The 15,969-nt window shown below is 43.4% G+C and overlaps 1 protein-coding gene across 1 annotated transcript in view; it reads left to right on the forward strand.

Annotated features, from left to right (window-relative positions):
• The window catches only part of ANXA13 (annexin A13), an 80,392-nt gene that overhangs the window by 43,899 nt on the left and 20,524 nt on the right, over positions 1-15,969 (forward strand). The gene's annotated exons all lie outside the window — the stretch shown is intronic.

Consider the following 15,969-nt stretch of genomic DNA (forward strand, 5'->3'; position numbering starts at 1 on the left):
TTCCTGAATGAACTCCATGTCTTGCTTATGGATGCGACATCTTTGTGATGAGACAAAATTCCAGATCTATCAAGCCTGTGTACTACCTGTATTTCTATGAGTGCAAAACCTAGACACTCTTACAGACAGACTTGGAACAACTAGAAACATTCCTTATGCACTGTCGGTGTCAAATCCTGAGCATAAAGTGGTTTGACTTTGTGTGTAATGTCATGATCTGGCCTTCCTTCAGTTGCTCACTATATTCAAAAGCAGTATTGTGTGTTTCTCAGCCACATCACAAAGATGAACAAAAACACCATGCTTTGAAACTCTCCATCACAAGGTAGATCAGGTGACGAAATGGGATGGGATCACTGGGGCAAGTGAAGTGGTTAGAGGAGGAAAGCAGATGGGAAGCTTTTGTATGTGTGATGGGGAGAGGGAGGAGGGAATTGTAGGAGAAGAAGAGAGGACAAGCTGAGGGGAGGGGGAAAGGTATGTCATATTTTGTCAATTTTCTTTTAAAGACAAAGGAAAGAGCCTGTGTGTAGAGAGAGACATGGAGGCAGGAGGTGTTTGAGGAGTGAATCAATGGGATGAAAAAGTACCTGAGATTGCAAACATGTGATTCAACTAAGTTGGAGATGTAGAGTTGTTTAACTAGGAAGATGATAGAGTTGAAGGAGGAGAGAATGAATCTAGTAGAGGAAGTCAGCCTGGTCATGGGATTTCCACCACAGATACTCTGTTGCATGAGAGCAGGAACAAAGGAAGAGGTTGTTGGGGATGAATGAAACCTGGGGATTGGGAGAGTGGATCTGGGAGAGAGGGGCAAAAGAGTCAAGGGTGGAGGAGAGTGAAACATGCAGAGAATCAACAACCATGGAAGAAAGGGAAGAAAGGACCAGGAGGAGGGGACTGAGAGCAGACAAGAAGTCATCAGCGCTGATGGACCGAAAGTCATGGAAAGGCTGAACAACAGGGCATGGGGTTGGGGAGGAGTTTGCTAATGGGGGATGCTGAAAGTGACCAGGTGATAGTTGGAGAGGGGAACCCAGCAAAAGAGATATTGCAGAGGGTAGTCCTTGTGAAGACCAAGTCAAGTGAACGACCGTTTTGGTGAGTGGGAGAGTTAAATCAGGGCTGCAAGTTGCATGAAGGTGCCAAGGATCATTATTATTATCTGCTGTGCTCCTGCTGCCTTTCATTGTTTGTTTGGCTTTAACTTCTAGCCACTAGTTCTTATTCTGCCTTTCTCCACTAGATCCAAGAGACCTTTACGACCTTGTATTTTCTCCCCATGAAGGTAATCAAGTAGGCTCCCACTGTTTTCTGCCCCTGCTGGTTAATGTTCTGGAGCCCAAGCACTTTCTGACTTCACCTACTACCCCTCCAAATGTCACAAAACTGTAGGCAATGTGTCATCCATCTCTGTTCTTTCCAATCACACGTAAATTGTAAGAAGCAATGGCATACATTTTCTATTCAGATATTTTAAAAATGAAAGGACTATCCCATTTGATTTATGACTTTAAATATAGTGCAATGACTGCCATGGTTCAAAGGGCCCAAGCTAAAGTAAATGCAGGTTTAACACAACTTAGGTTACAGGGAAGTGAACCCTACGTTAGTTCTGGGCTAACAGATGAGCTTCCTGATAAGGCTAGGAGGACATGGTATAATATTTTCAGCCTGTATTTTAAAATGTGCCAGACTTAAGAGAGAACAGTATAATTTTGCATTTTACTCTTAACTCAAGAATCTGCATGGAAGTATGAGTCACATCAGTTATGCTATTGATAATTCAAACCATCCCTTCTAGACAAAGCTTTAAAGTTCATCTTGATAACACAGAGTGTTAGCACTTCCCATGTGACATTATGGGATATTAAGAATTCAAGATGTAACACAATGCCTCCTCTATTCAGTACTGTTTCAGTTACATTACAGCTCATTAGAAGCTTCTGTTACAGTGAATAATTAATCCCATGTATGTATGCAACAATTAATAATTAATTATGTGGGCATTGATTTGCTAAAGGTTGTCTTCTGAGAGCACAATGTATTATACACAACTTTACTAATTAGATTAGCACCTAATTCCTAGTTGTTACAGTATTAACAAGTATATTATATAATAATATATTATGTGGTTATGGACAGAGAAAAGGAAACCCTGCAAATATCCAGGATTGCTGATTAGTAAGAGAACTGGTTCATTGTCTGGAACTGGGACATGTGTGAAGGACTCTGGATCCTCAAACTGACAGATGGGCTACCATGAAACATACTGCAAATTTGTGAATATAAATACTAATTTCTAGGATTTCTGAGGTGGTCTCATAGTTTTTGTTGTGTTTTTTTTTTACCTGTGCTTAATTTTATGAAAATGACAGCTCTTTTTTTTTTAAGCCATAAAGACTGATTTGTATTGTTAGTGAAATTGTTTGCTTAGAATTCTATTAAAAACTAGCCTTTTGTTCCCTGTTGTAGACTGTTGACTCAGCCCCCTTGACTTCAACCAGAGTTGTACCTCTGAAACTGAGACTGGAATTGGCCCAACAATTGTAACAGGCTTTTATTTGATCTCTATTCTCTAACTACTTTCATGTATTCCAGTTGAACATGCATATATCTGCTCTGTTGCTAAATGGGTCAGGTATATCCCAACAGTCCACGGGGCAATGAAAGGCAGCAGTAGCCCAGCAGATAATAATAATGATTAAATGTATGTGACACATAAGACTACTGGTAAAAGACTAACATCATTCACATTAATGGGTCAGGTTTATAAAAGGTAATACTCCCATCAGATGGCCGGGGTCAGTATAGACTGATTTGAGTGGTTACAGTTACATATTCCTTTTTTATTTCCCTAAAGTGAAATGCAAATAAAATATAATCAACCAAAACCAATCAAAAAGTAAGGCAGTCAATTAATAAAGCACTCAAAAGGAGCTGTCAAGGGTGAAGGTCAGGGTGAAACACCTGAGCCCCTCTAATATGTGATAGGATTATTCCAACTCTTATTAAACATCTGCCAATAGATATGATCTCCAAACCCCAGCGGCTTTCTCATCACATGGGCACTGGTTCTCAAAAAGTCCTTCTGCAGTGGCCTGAGTTTGCTGCTCCTGGTGCTGTACACTGTCAATGACTGAGTGGGTGTGTGTTATTTCTGTCAGTGCATGATCATTGTCATTAGTATTCTAGATATTGCTATTCCCTTGTCTTCTGTTTAGCTTGTGGGACCTCGCTAAACTTGAAGGTATGGATGGATAAAAATAGTTGTTATTTTGATATGTTGCAAGGTACTTTTTGTTGGAAATCTAACTCTCTCCCTCTCTTTTGCATTAGGGGTCCCTTTTTTTTGGTTGTGTTTCTTCTGTTCTAGTTTCCCAATCTATAGTTCTTTTGTAAGTACTTCAAAGCTATTGTCATTAGCTCAAGAAACTTGTTAGATTTTGGTCCCAAATTTGGGTCTCTGCCATAAGTGTCTACACAAGTGAAGTGTGTTGCAATATTAACTATGCTAAGTATAGCTCCCTTGAATCTGCCAGGGCTTTTATTTTTTATTCAATTCTTTTCTGCCAACCCATTTGGTTTGGCACTGTAAGACTCGACATACATGCTTGAATTGATTTGATTTGAAAGATCAAAGAGAATACCTAAAATGATTCACTGAGTATTGTGGGTCATTATCTGTTATCGACTCATCTGAAATCCCCTGGCAAGCAAATTGATTTACAATGTGTTAGTAAATTGTTACTTGATGTATTGTGCAACAGCTCAGTTTCGACCACTAATATGCGGTCATCTATCCCATTCAATTCAAAAAGATCTGTGCCAACCTTGGATGAAGGGCAACCAGGAATCTTATGTGGTTTCACTTGTTTATTGCATTCTGTTTCCTACATTTATGGCAGATTTCATACTTGGATACCTGACATTTTTGCTAAGTACACTCAGAGGTAACCCAACTTTTCAGATTACTGAGAATCAGATTAGTAATCGAGAACATAAATGTGCTTCATATAAACTATTCTTATTTGTAATGTGGATAGGGCCTCACCAGACTAAAGTTCAAAGGTGAAACTGGCCAGTCCAAGGCATAGTCCAGTTAGGATGACATGATTATGTCCCATCCACACCACAAATTTTAACCATTCTGTAACCAGGTCAGACACAATCCATGTTGTAATTATTTCCCCAAAACTCACTAATAGTTGTAATGTCCTGGGCCACTTAGAACAACGTGAAAAAAATTCCCAGCATTGTTTCATTGGAAAGCATGCCTGTAATCTGATGATCTGATACTCTTGCTATGTTCTCACACTGTCAACAAAGTATTATTGCCCCAACAAAACTACAACAGTGCAGGAAGTGATTATCTAATGTAGTAATAACCATAAAAATGTCATAAATTAAGCAGTGACTCTGCCCATGTTGTTTTAAATGAATGTGTGCAAAGTCATGAGTTGTGTCAGAGCCACAGTGACTCAAGTGACTCATCTTCAGACTTCAGTCACTTTAGGTTAGGGAGCATTGTGAAGATTTCATTAGTACTAGCTACTGGGCTGATGTGTTGTTTCCATGGGGTTAGGAATACCTATCTGTTATATCAAGAGTACAGGAAGCAATAAGACTTTAGGAGGACTACCATGCAGAAGAGGAATGTCTTGTCAGTGTGCATGCATGGCACTTGGAGCCAGGAACTCTTGAATTCCATTCCCAGCTTTGTAGCTGTCTCAGTTGTTGGCCTGGGCAGTTCACTTAACCTCTGTCTCAGATTTCCCATCTGATGATTTGTCACTCAAAGGGTGTTCCCAGGATTAATTAATTAATGCTTTACTGTGATTTAAAGATTAAAGTTTTAGTGCAGTGGCCAGCGGTTCTCAAACTGTGGGTCAGTACCCCAAAGTGGGTCACAAGCCCATTTTAAAGGGGCACCAGGGCTAGCATTAGACTTGCTGGGACCTGGAGCTGAAGCCGACGCCCAAGCCCCCCCAACTGGGACTGAAACCAAAGCCCAACCCCCCTCCCTGCCTGGAGCTGAAGTTGGGGCTTGGGCTTCAGCTCCCTTGTCCCGGAGTCGTGTCAGAATTTTTGTTCTCAGAAGGGGGTCGCAGTGCAATGAGAACTGAGAATCAAAAGATTTCTACATCCATGGAATTGGTACAGGAAAAAAAAAACATATTCTGACCACCATTAGCAAACTCATGTTGTGTCAGCTCTCCATGAAATTTCTCTCTCACAGGAAATATCTTTATTCATTTATTCATTCATAAACTGGGTTGATAAATGCATGGGACTCATTCCATTTATAATATTATTTTAGTCATTTGAGCTACAAATTGACTAACTACTAGTGCTATTCTGCACACAATGGGTTGTAGTTTGTAGACATGAGTTATAAACTCCTCAAGACCTGGACATAATGTATTAGCAGTCAAGATATATTAACAAGCTACATGCCTAAAGTCTGTTGAAAGATGAAATGACACAGCTGTCAATTAAAAATAAAATCTAGCTAGCTATGTCATCTGTTTTACTGTAGTCATGTTAGGCCAGATTCTCAACTGCCTTGTACCTTGTGTAGACATTTACAATATAAGTGAAAAGAGGGAACAAAACCACGACAAATCAGAATAGTACCATTTTACAACCACTTTCCTCTCTCTTTCCCAGGTGAAAATGACTCCAAAAAGGTATGAGGCAGTGGAGAATCAGCCCATAGAGCTCAATAAACCATGAACCACTAGCATCATTTCTTGAGCTGACTGATCATATTCTGTCCTCAGTTACATGGAAGTAAATGTGAAACCACTTGAAGTAACTCTTTTGAATTGTAAATGAGAGCAGAGCTTGAACAAATGATTATAGGAGCCCTGACAGTGGTTCATAGTTTATTGAATTCTAGGCACTGGAAGGTTTTTCTTTCCTAACAAACATTTTAGGCTAGATTATGCACACGTCACTGATGTTGAGGAGCAGTTACCCTTCCTTGGGACTGCTTATGGGAGGGAATGGTCACCATCAGGAGTGAGCTGTACAATCGACACAGGCTTCTGGATACACTGGGCCAGATGCAGCAGAGCTCTCCTGCCTCCTTTGCCAGAGCTGCACCACATGTTGGGGCAGGGAGGGGATGTGTCAGGGCAGGACTCTGCTATGCCCAATTATTTTCTGGTGGAAAGATTTCTACCAGCACTGTAAGTTAAAGGTGCCCCCCTCTTCCTTTAACTTAGCTGTGGCCAAGCCACTAAGAATCAGGGAGACATGACTGGCTCCCTAACCACCTCTCCATACCTAGGAGCCTTGCTCAGGGACACTGGAAAATTGAGATCAGCTTTTCCTAGATATTTTTGAAAATTTCAGAGGCATTTTATTCTCTTCATGTGGTCACATCCCCCAACTGCAGGGTGATGGGTGCCTTTTTGTAGAATAACAGTATTTCTATACATTCCCTTTTGAGGAGAGACATGCAGCTGCTGGTGTCTCAGATATTGCATGCTGCCAAGTCAGATACATCATATCTTGGGAAGAATAAGCAAGATGAATAGTATCCTAACTGGGGCCTCTTCTTTTATTACCTTTTATGTTATTTTATTTTATTTTTTTTTTGTCTCTTATTAGCATTTTATTATCTGTGCTAGCCAGATTCTTCACAATTTTCAGACTTGGGGCCTGATTCCTCACTGCAACATGTCTTGTGTAGTCACACCTGTTCAAAGTGAGTCTATAACTGTGCCATTCTCCCTTGACAGTATACCTTATCTACAAAGCTTTCCTAGTGTATAAGCCACTATGTTGGTTTTGTACTGGTATGCTAACGCTACAAGTGAAACAAGCTATTCAAGTAAAAGTTCAGCTTTGCCAGTGTAACTGTGTCTACACTAGGGACTTCTGCCACCATAGCTATGTCGGTCAGAGATCACACCTTTTCACACACCGGCAGAAGTCTGTAATGTAGACCAAGCCTTGGCAGCATTTTTTTTTTTTTTGCACCCTCCTTTCCCTCACTTTGCAAGGTGCAGGGCAGTGGTTAATCAGGGCCATAACATTCCAACTTGATATCACAGACTGAAGTGGATACTACACTGAAACAAATCTTACAGAAGCATTACAATCTATCAGATAAACAGATGAATTAACTCGAACCTAAGTACCATCTAACAAATACATATCTTTAATAATTTATTTATGATCAATGAGTGGTATTTTATTAATAATTGTTATTGATCACTTAGAAAATGCCTTGCATTTACACAAAGCCTTGCAAAAATAGACTACAACATATTCCTTGCCCCAAAGATCTTATAATCAAAATAGATAGTTTAAGATAGGCAAGATCAGGGGCTGAATTAGAACAACTGATTAAACAGTTAGTACTTCTACCTGATGGCTGCATTTTGTGCTACAAAATCAAAACTTTTTTTGTTGATTTTTTAAAAGAAATTGCTCCTCCTCATGGTTGCAAAGAAATCCTTTGCAAATATGAAGTGTAACAAATAACATGATGTCTGCCTGAGTCTGCAGGAAGCCTGAAACAATAGCTCTGAGAGGTCTGAATTGCCTCATTCATCTCAATAGATGTTAATTCTAAATATAATAATTTTGATAGTTTAATGTCAGCACTGTTTATTCCATTCTCCTTTATCATCTATGTACTACAAACTGCTCCCTTCCACGCAGCATAATGAAGTACGGAGCATATGGTCTGTTGTTTATAAATTGGGACCTGTCTGAATTAAAGGAGTACTATGAGTGCAAGATATAATTATTAATGTCTTATCTAGCTTAAGGTAGACTCTAATAATACTGACAAGTTTTAAATTATAGACAGAATAAGGAATTGGAATAAAATTTGTGTGTTAAGCTTGATATCATGGAGTTGGGCCAAATCATGAAGCCATTACTCAGTGTTGTTTATCTAGGTTCTAATATCACATCCATCACTGTAATATCTGGGCACCTCTGATGTTAATGAGAATTTTATCTGAGTACAGACCTCAGAATTCAGTCCATAGAGAATTGACAGATAAGTATATAAAAATCTCTAGAAATATAAATGCTAACTCGGTTTGAAAGAGAGGGCTTGTGTTTTAATCTGAGGAATTCAAGGGTGCACTGCAGCCATCTGGTCTATCTCCAGTTTATTTACATAAGTGTGTAGCTCTGGGACAGTTTAATATTTAACTATGGAAATGCAGTATTAATGGTCTATTGGATCATTTTAAAAAGAGGCATCCAGAATGAGGTAATGCTGGTGGAAAGTATCGGTGACCATTTTACAAAAACATATTGAAAGGTTCAAGGCACCCTACCAGCAAAATATTTTTATGTAATAGCATCTTTAATGCAATCTGGGTCCCAAAATGCTTTCTGAAAGTATTTAACACAAGACAGTTTATGGAATACAGAACAGAGTACAGTGATGAATAAACACTGTATGGCAAACAACAGAAAGCATTCAGTCATAAGACCAGCTGAGGGGCCTATTGAATTCTGCATAAGCCATGGTGGACATTGAATCTGTTACTTGCTGAGGACAACTCGAACAAGTTATATGACTCTTCTTGCATCAATACGGTGTGTATATTATGGCTTAGATTAATTGATTCATTGCGCATACAGCTTTTGTGTCATGGAGAGGAATACTGAGAATAGACTTTCATTGTATTGTAAGCTGCCATTATTCCATTAACCTATGCTCATTACTCAGTCTAATTAAGTTGCCGCTGTACAACCTGATGTTACAAAGAACAAAGGTGAATTCTATTCTCAGAATTATTCCAATCACCAACTGGAGGGAGAGAACTTAGATGCTGCACATCAGTTTGTCAGGAATGAAGAAACGGGATGCCATTTAATTTGTATTTTCAAGCGCATATTCAAATACTTATGCCTGTAGTATGTAATTCTAGCAAAGCAATAACAAACATGTATTTTCACAGTAGAAATATTTGGATACAACACCATCAGTTCAGCGACAATAACTGTATTTTCTTTCAGATCTTGATATAATTTTATATTGGAATAATTTAAATGAAAACTCACAACTGAAAATATTAAATATTTATATATATATGGGTCTATTTTTACAATAATTCAAAGATTTGGTCAAGAAACTCCCTAGTTACTGGACTTGATTTACTATCTGTTCATACAGTATAACAACATGTAACTTTACAATCAAGATTTAGGATAATGGTCTGGTGGTGAAAGTCTTATTACCTTGTGATCCTAAAGCAAGGAAAGAAGACTTAGAGAAAGAAATGTTACATTGTTATAGTGTGTTATAAATGCCTATTTTCATAAGGGTAACCGAAAATAAGGATAATTTTACAAAAATATAAGCAATGTCAAAGTCACAATAATCAGAAATTATTTTGGGTGATCTCATTAGAGGCATGAAGGACTGAATGGCCAGAGTTGATCCCTTTAGTAAAGCATTCAGGTTGATTGGCTAGGCAGTGTAGGGAGATTTATTCTGCTATGGCCACCTGTTCTTTGGACAGAGCACTTCATTATCCTGGACTGCCAATCTTTTCATCAGAACTAACAATATTTAAGCATGACCATTTTGAGAAAGAATAACAATAAAAGATGCTTCTTGCACCTACAGGAGTGCCAAAGCAACCAAAGCGATCGGTGGAGACAAAGTTGCAGCCCTTTCATTTTAATGCAGATGACACCTATCCTTGGACAAGAATGTGACAGTGACTATAATCTATTAAACACACTAATAGACACAACAGGTAAAATTTTCAAAAGCACCTAAGTGACTTAGGGCTGATGTCCCATTTTCAAAAGAGACTTAAGCACTTAGGAGTCTAAGCCCTGGTCTACACTAGGACTTTAGGTTGAATTTAGCAGCGTTAAATCGATGTAAACCTGCACCCGTCCACACAATGAAGCCCTTTATTTCGACTTAAAGGGCTCTTAAAATCGATTTGCTTACTCCACCCCTGACAAGTGGATTAGCGCTTAAATCGACGTTGCCGGCTCGAATTTGGGGTACTGTGGACACAATTCAATGGTATTGGCCTCCGGGAGCTATCCCAGAGTGCTCCATTGTGACCGCTCTGGACAGCACTCTCAACTCAGATGCACTGGCCAGGTAGACAGGAAAAGAACAGCGAACTTTTAAATCTCATTTCCTGTTTGGCCAGCATGGCAAGCTGCAGGTGACCATGCAGAGCTCATCAGCACAGGTGACCATGATGGAGTCCCAGAATCGCAAAAGAGCTCCAGCATGGACCGAACAGGGATCTGATCGCTGTTTGGGGAGAGGAATCCGTGCTATCAGAACTCCGTTCCAGTTTTCGAAATACCAAAACCTTTGTCAAAATCTCCCAGGGCATGAAGGACAGAGGCCATAACAGGGACCCGAAGCAGTGCCACGTGAAACTGAAGGAGCTGAGGCAAGCATACCAGAAAACCAGAGAGGTGAACGGCCGCTCCGGGTCAGAGCCCCAAACATGCCGCTTCTATGATGAGCTGCATGCCATTTTAGGGGGTTCAGCCACCACTACCCCAGCCGTGTTGTTTGACTCCTTCAATGGAGATGGAGGCAATACAGAAGCAGGTTTTGGGGACGAAGAAGATGATGATGATGATGAGGTTGTAGATAGCTCACAGCAAGCAAGTGGAGAAACCGGTTTTCCCGACAGCCAGGAACTGTTTCTCACCCTGGACCTGGAGCCAGTACCCCCCGAACCCACCCAAGGCTGCCTCCTGGACCCAGCAGGCGTAGAAGGGACCTCTGGTGAGTGTACCTTTTAAAATACTATACATGGTTTAAAAGCAAGCATGTGAAAGGATTACTTTGCCCTGGCATTTGCGGTTCTCCTAGATGTACTCCTAAAGCCTTTGCAAAAGGTTTCTGGGGAGGGCAGCCTTATTGTGTCCTTAATGGTAGGACACTTTACCACTCCAGACCAGTAACACGTACTCGGGAATCATTGTAGAACAAAGCATTGCAGAGTGTGTTTGCTGGCATTCAAACAACATCCGTTCTTTATCTCTCTGTGTTATCCTCAGGAGAGTGAGATATAATTCATGGTCACCTGGTTGAAATAGAGTGCTTTTCTTCAGGGGACACTCAGAGGAGCCCATTCCTGCTGGGCTGTTTGCCTGTGGCTAAACAGAAATGTTCCCCGCTGTTAGCCACAGGGAGGGGGGAGGGTTGAGGGGGTAGCCACGTGGTGGGGGGAGGCAAAATGCGACCTTGGAACGAAAGCACATGTGCTATGTATATAATGTTAACAGCAAGGATTACCCTGAAAGAGTGTAGCCACTGTTTTATAAAATGTGTCTTTTTAAATACTGCTGTCCCTTTTTTTTTCTCCACCAGCTGCATGTGTTTCAATGATCACAGGATCTTCTCCTTCCCAGAGGCTAGTGAAGCTTAGAAAAAGAAAAAAAAGCACTTGCGATGAAATGTTCTCCGAGCTCATGCTGTCCTCCCCCACTGACAGAGCACAGATGAATGCGTGGAGGCAAATAATGTCAGAGTGCAGGAAAGCACAAAATGACCGGGAGGAGAGGTGGCGGGCTGAAGAGAGTAAGTGGCGGGCTGAAGAGAGGGCTGAAGCTCAAATGTGGCAGCAGCGTGATGAGAGGAGGCAGGATTCAATGCTGAGGCTGCTGGCGGACCAAACCAGTATGCTCCAGTGTATGGTTGAGCTGCAGCAAAGGCAGCTGGAGCACAGACTGCCACTGCAGCCCCTGAGTAACCAACCGCCCTTCTCCCCAAGTTCCATAGCCTCCATACCCAGATGCCCAAGAATGCGGTGGGGGGGCCTCCGGCCAACCAGCCACCCCACCACAGAGGATTGCCCAAAAAAAAGAAGGCTGTCATTCAATAAATTTTAAAGTTGTAAACTTTTAAAGTGCTGTGCTTAAAGTGCTGTGTGGCATTTTCCTTCCCTCCTCCACCACCCCTCCTGGGCTACCTTGGTAGTCATCCCCCTATTTGTGTGATGAATGAATAAAGAATGCATGAATGTGAAGCAACAATGACTTTATTGCCTCTGCAAGCGGTGATTGACGGGAGGAGGGGCGGGTGGTTAGCTTACAGGGAAGTAGAGTGAACCAAGGGGCGGGGGGTTTCATCAAGGAGAAACAAACAGAACTTTCACACCGTAGCCTGGCCAGTCATGAAACTGGTTTTCAAAGCTTCTCTGATGCGTACCGCGCCCTCCTGTGCTCTTCTAACCGCCCTGGTGTCTGGCTGCGCGTAACCAGCAGCCAGGCGATTTGCCTCAACCTCCCACCCCGCCATAAACGTCTCTCCCTTACTCTCACAGATATTGTGGAGCACACAGCAAGCAGTAATAACAGTGGGAATATTGGTTTCGCTGAGGTCTAAGCGAGTCAGTAAACTGCGCCAGCGCGCCTTTAAACGTCCAAATGCACATTCTACCACCATTCTGCACTTGCTCAGCCTGTAGTTGAACAGCTCCTGACTACTGTCCAGGCTGCCTGTGTACGGCTTCATGAGCCATGGCATTAAGGGGTAGGCTGGGTCCCCAAGGATACATATAGGCATTTCAACATCCCCAACAGTTATTTTCTGGTCTGGGAATAAAGTCCCTTTCTGCAGCTTTTGAAACAGACCAGAGTTCCTGAAGATGCGAGCGTCATGCACCTTTCCCGGCCATCCCACGTTGCTGTTGGTGAAACGTCCCTTGTGATCCACCAGAGCTTGCAGCACTATTGAAAAGTACCCCTTGCGGTTTATGTACTCGGCGGCTTGGTGCTCCGGTGCCAAGATGGGGATATGGGTTCCGTCTATGGCCCCACCACAGTTAGGGAATCCCATTGCAGCAAAGCCATCCACTATGACGTGCGCATTTCCCAGGGTCACTACCCTTGATATCAGGAGATCTTTGATTGCGTGGGCTACTTGCATCACAGCAGCCCCCACAGTAGATTTGCCCACTCCAAATTGATTCCCAACTGACCGGTAGCTGTCTGGCGTTGCAAGCTTCCACAGGGTTATCGCCACTCGCTTCTCAACTGTGAGGGCTACTCTCATCTTGGTATTCATGCGCTTCAGGGCAGGGGAAAGCAAGTCACAAAGTTCCATGAAAGTGCCCTTACGCATGCGAAAGTTTCGCAGCCACTGGGAATCGTCCCAGACCTGCAACACTATGCGGTCCCACCAGTCTGTGCTTGTTTCCCGAGCCCAGAATCGGCGTTCCACAGCATGAACCTGCCCCATTTGCACCATGATGCATGCATTGGCAGGGCCCATGCTTTCAGAGAAATCTTTGTCCATGTCCTGATCACTCACGTGACCGCGCTGACGTCGCCTCCTCGCCCGGTATCACTTTGCCAGGCTCCGGTGCTGCATATACTGCTGGATAATGCGTGTGGTGTTTAATGTGCTCCTAATTGCCAAAGTGAGCTGAGCGGCCTCCATGCTTGCCTTGGTATGGCGTCCGCACAGAAAAAAGGCGCGGAACGATTGTCTGCCGTTGCTCTGACGGAGGGAGGGGCGACTGACGACACGGCTTACAGGGTTGGCTTCAGGGAGCTAAAATCAACAAAGGGGGTGTCTTTACATCAAGCAGTATTTCAGGCAGGACTTCACGGAGGGTTCCAATAAGAAATGGTGCACCTAAGTTATTGTTCTTATTGGAACAAGGAGGTTAGCCTGGCCTCTGATTGATACATGGCTAGATTTACCTCGCTGCACCTTCTCTGTGAGTGACTGCAGTGTAACCTAGAAGAATGAGTCCCCTAGACAGGGGAGGGGGGAAGCAAATGAGTACAAAACAAATCTGGTCTATTTCTTGTTTTGATCCACTCCATCTATCTTTTACATCTTTGGCTGGCAGCAGATGGTGCAGAAGGACTGCATGCCATCCACATCTCATGGCTGCTCGGCAAAAGATGGTACAGTACGACTGCTAGCCATCCTCATCTCTTGCCTGCCAGGCAGAAGATGGTACAATACGACTGCTAGCAATCCTCATCTCTTGCCTGCCTGGGAGAAGATGGTACAGTACGACTGCTAGCAATCCGTATCACCTGCCTGCTCACCATAAGACGGTTCAATAGGACTGACTGCAGGACTAAAGAGAATGACCTGGTCAAGTCACTCCAAATTTAGTCCCTGCGCCCATTTCTGCCCAGGCGCTCCCAGCCGACGTGGCCAGGAGCACCTCGGACATGACAAGGATGACTACCAGTCATACTGCACCGTCTGCTGCCACAAGGCAAGGGGTTGCTGCTACTGTGTAGCAAAGCCGTACCACGTCTGCCAGCACCCAGGAGACATAGGGTGACGGTTACCTGAGCGGGCTCCATGCTTGCCATGGTATGGCTTCTGCACAGGTAACTCAGGAAAAAAGGCGCAAAACGATTGTCTGCCCTTGCTTTCACGGAGGGAGGGAGGGAACGGGGGCCTGACGATACGTACCCAGAACCACCCGCGACAATGTTTTCGCCCCATCAGAGTGCTCCATTGTGACTGCTCTGGACAGCACTCTCAGATGCCCGATTGTTTGCCGTTGCTCTGACGCAGGGAGGGGCAACTGAGGACACGGCTTACAGGGTTGGTTTCAGGGAGCTAAAATCAACAAAGGGGGTGTCTTTACATCAAGGAGTATTTCAGGCAGGACTTCACGGAGGGTTCCAATAGGAAATGGTGCACCTAAGTTATTGTTCTTATTGGAACAAGGAGGTTAGCCTGGCCTCTGATTGATACATGGCTAGATTTACCTCGCTGCACCTTCTCTGTGAGTGACTGCAGTGTGACCTAGAAGAATGAGTCCCCTAGACGGGGGAGGGGAGGAAGCAAATGAATACAGAACAAATCTGGTCTATTTCTTGTTTTGATCCACTCCATCTATCTTTTACATCTTTGGCTGGCAGCAGACGGTGCAGAAGGACTGCATGCCATCCACATCTCATGGCTGCTCGGCAGAAGATGGTACAGTACGACTGCTAGCCATCCTCATCTCTTGCCTGCCTGGCAGAAGATGGTACAATACGACTGCTAGCAATCCTCATCTCTTGCCTGCCTGGGAGAAGATGGTACAGTACGACTGCTAGCAATCTGTATCGCCTGCCTGCTCACCATAAGACGGTTCAATAGGACTGACTGCAGGACTAAAGAGAATGACCTGGTCAAGTCACTCCAAATTTAGTCCCTGCGCCCATGTCTGTCCAGGCGCTCCCAGCCGACGTGGCCAGGAGCACCTCGGACATGACGATGATGGCTACCAGTCGTACTGTACCGTCTGCTGCCACAAGGCAAGGGGTTGCTGCTACTGTGTAGCAATGCCGTACCATGTCTGCCAGCACCCAGGAGTCATAGGGTGACAGTTACCTGAGCGGGCTCCATGCTTGCCATGGTATGGCGTCTGCACAGGTAACTCAGGAAAAAAGGCGCGAAACGATTTTCTGCCCTTGCTTTCACGGAGGGAGGGAGGGAACGGGGGCCTGACAATATGTACCCAGAACCACCCGCGACAATATTTTAGCCCCATCAGGCATTGGGATCTCAACCCAGAATTCCAATGGGCAGCGGAGACTGCGGGAACTGTAGGATAGCTACCCACAGTGCAACGCTCCAGAAGTCAACTCTAGCCTCGGTACTGTGGAAGCGCTCCGCCGAGTTAATGCACTTAATGCACTTAGAGCATTTTCTGTGAGGACACACACACTCGAATATATAAAACCGATTTCTAAAAAAATGACTTCTATAAATTCGACCTTATTCCGTAGTGTAGACATACCCTAAATCACACTGAGTTTCCATGGGACTTCAGCTTCTAAGTCATGTAGGGGCTTTTGCACATTTTACCCATTGTCATTTGGATGATGGTGCTGCAGTTGGGCGATACTGATCAGCTGCTACATTTTAACTGTCATAAAGAGCAAATTAACAGCTTGAAGCTATAACTCTTTCTCATTCAAGTATTCTTTACTCGTGACTAGTGCCATTGAAATCAATAACATTCCTTGCAT

The sequence above is a fragment of the Lepidochelys kempii genome, chromosome 2 (genome assembly GCF_965140265.1).
Source record: "Lepidochelys kempii isolate rLepKem1 chromosome 2, rLepKem1.hap2, whole genome shotgun sequence".
In the NCBI taxonomy this organism is placed as follows: domain Eukaryota; kingdom Metazoa; phylum Chordata; order Testudines; family Cheloniidae; genus Lepidochelys; species Lepidochelys kempii.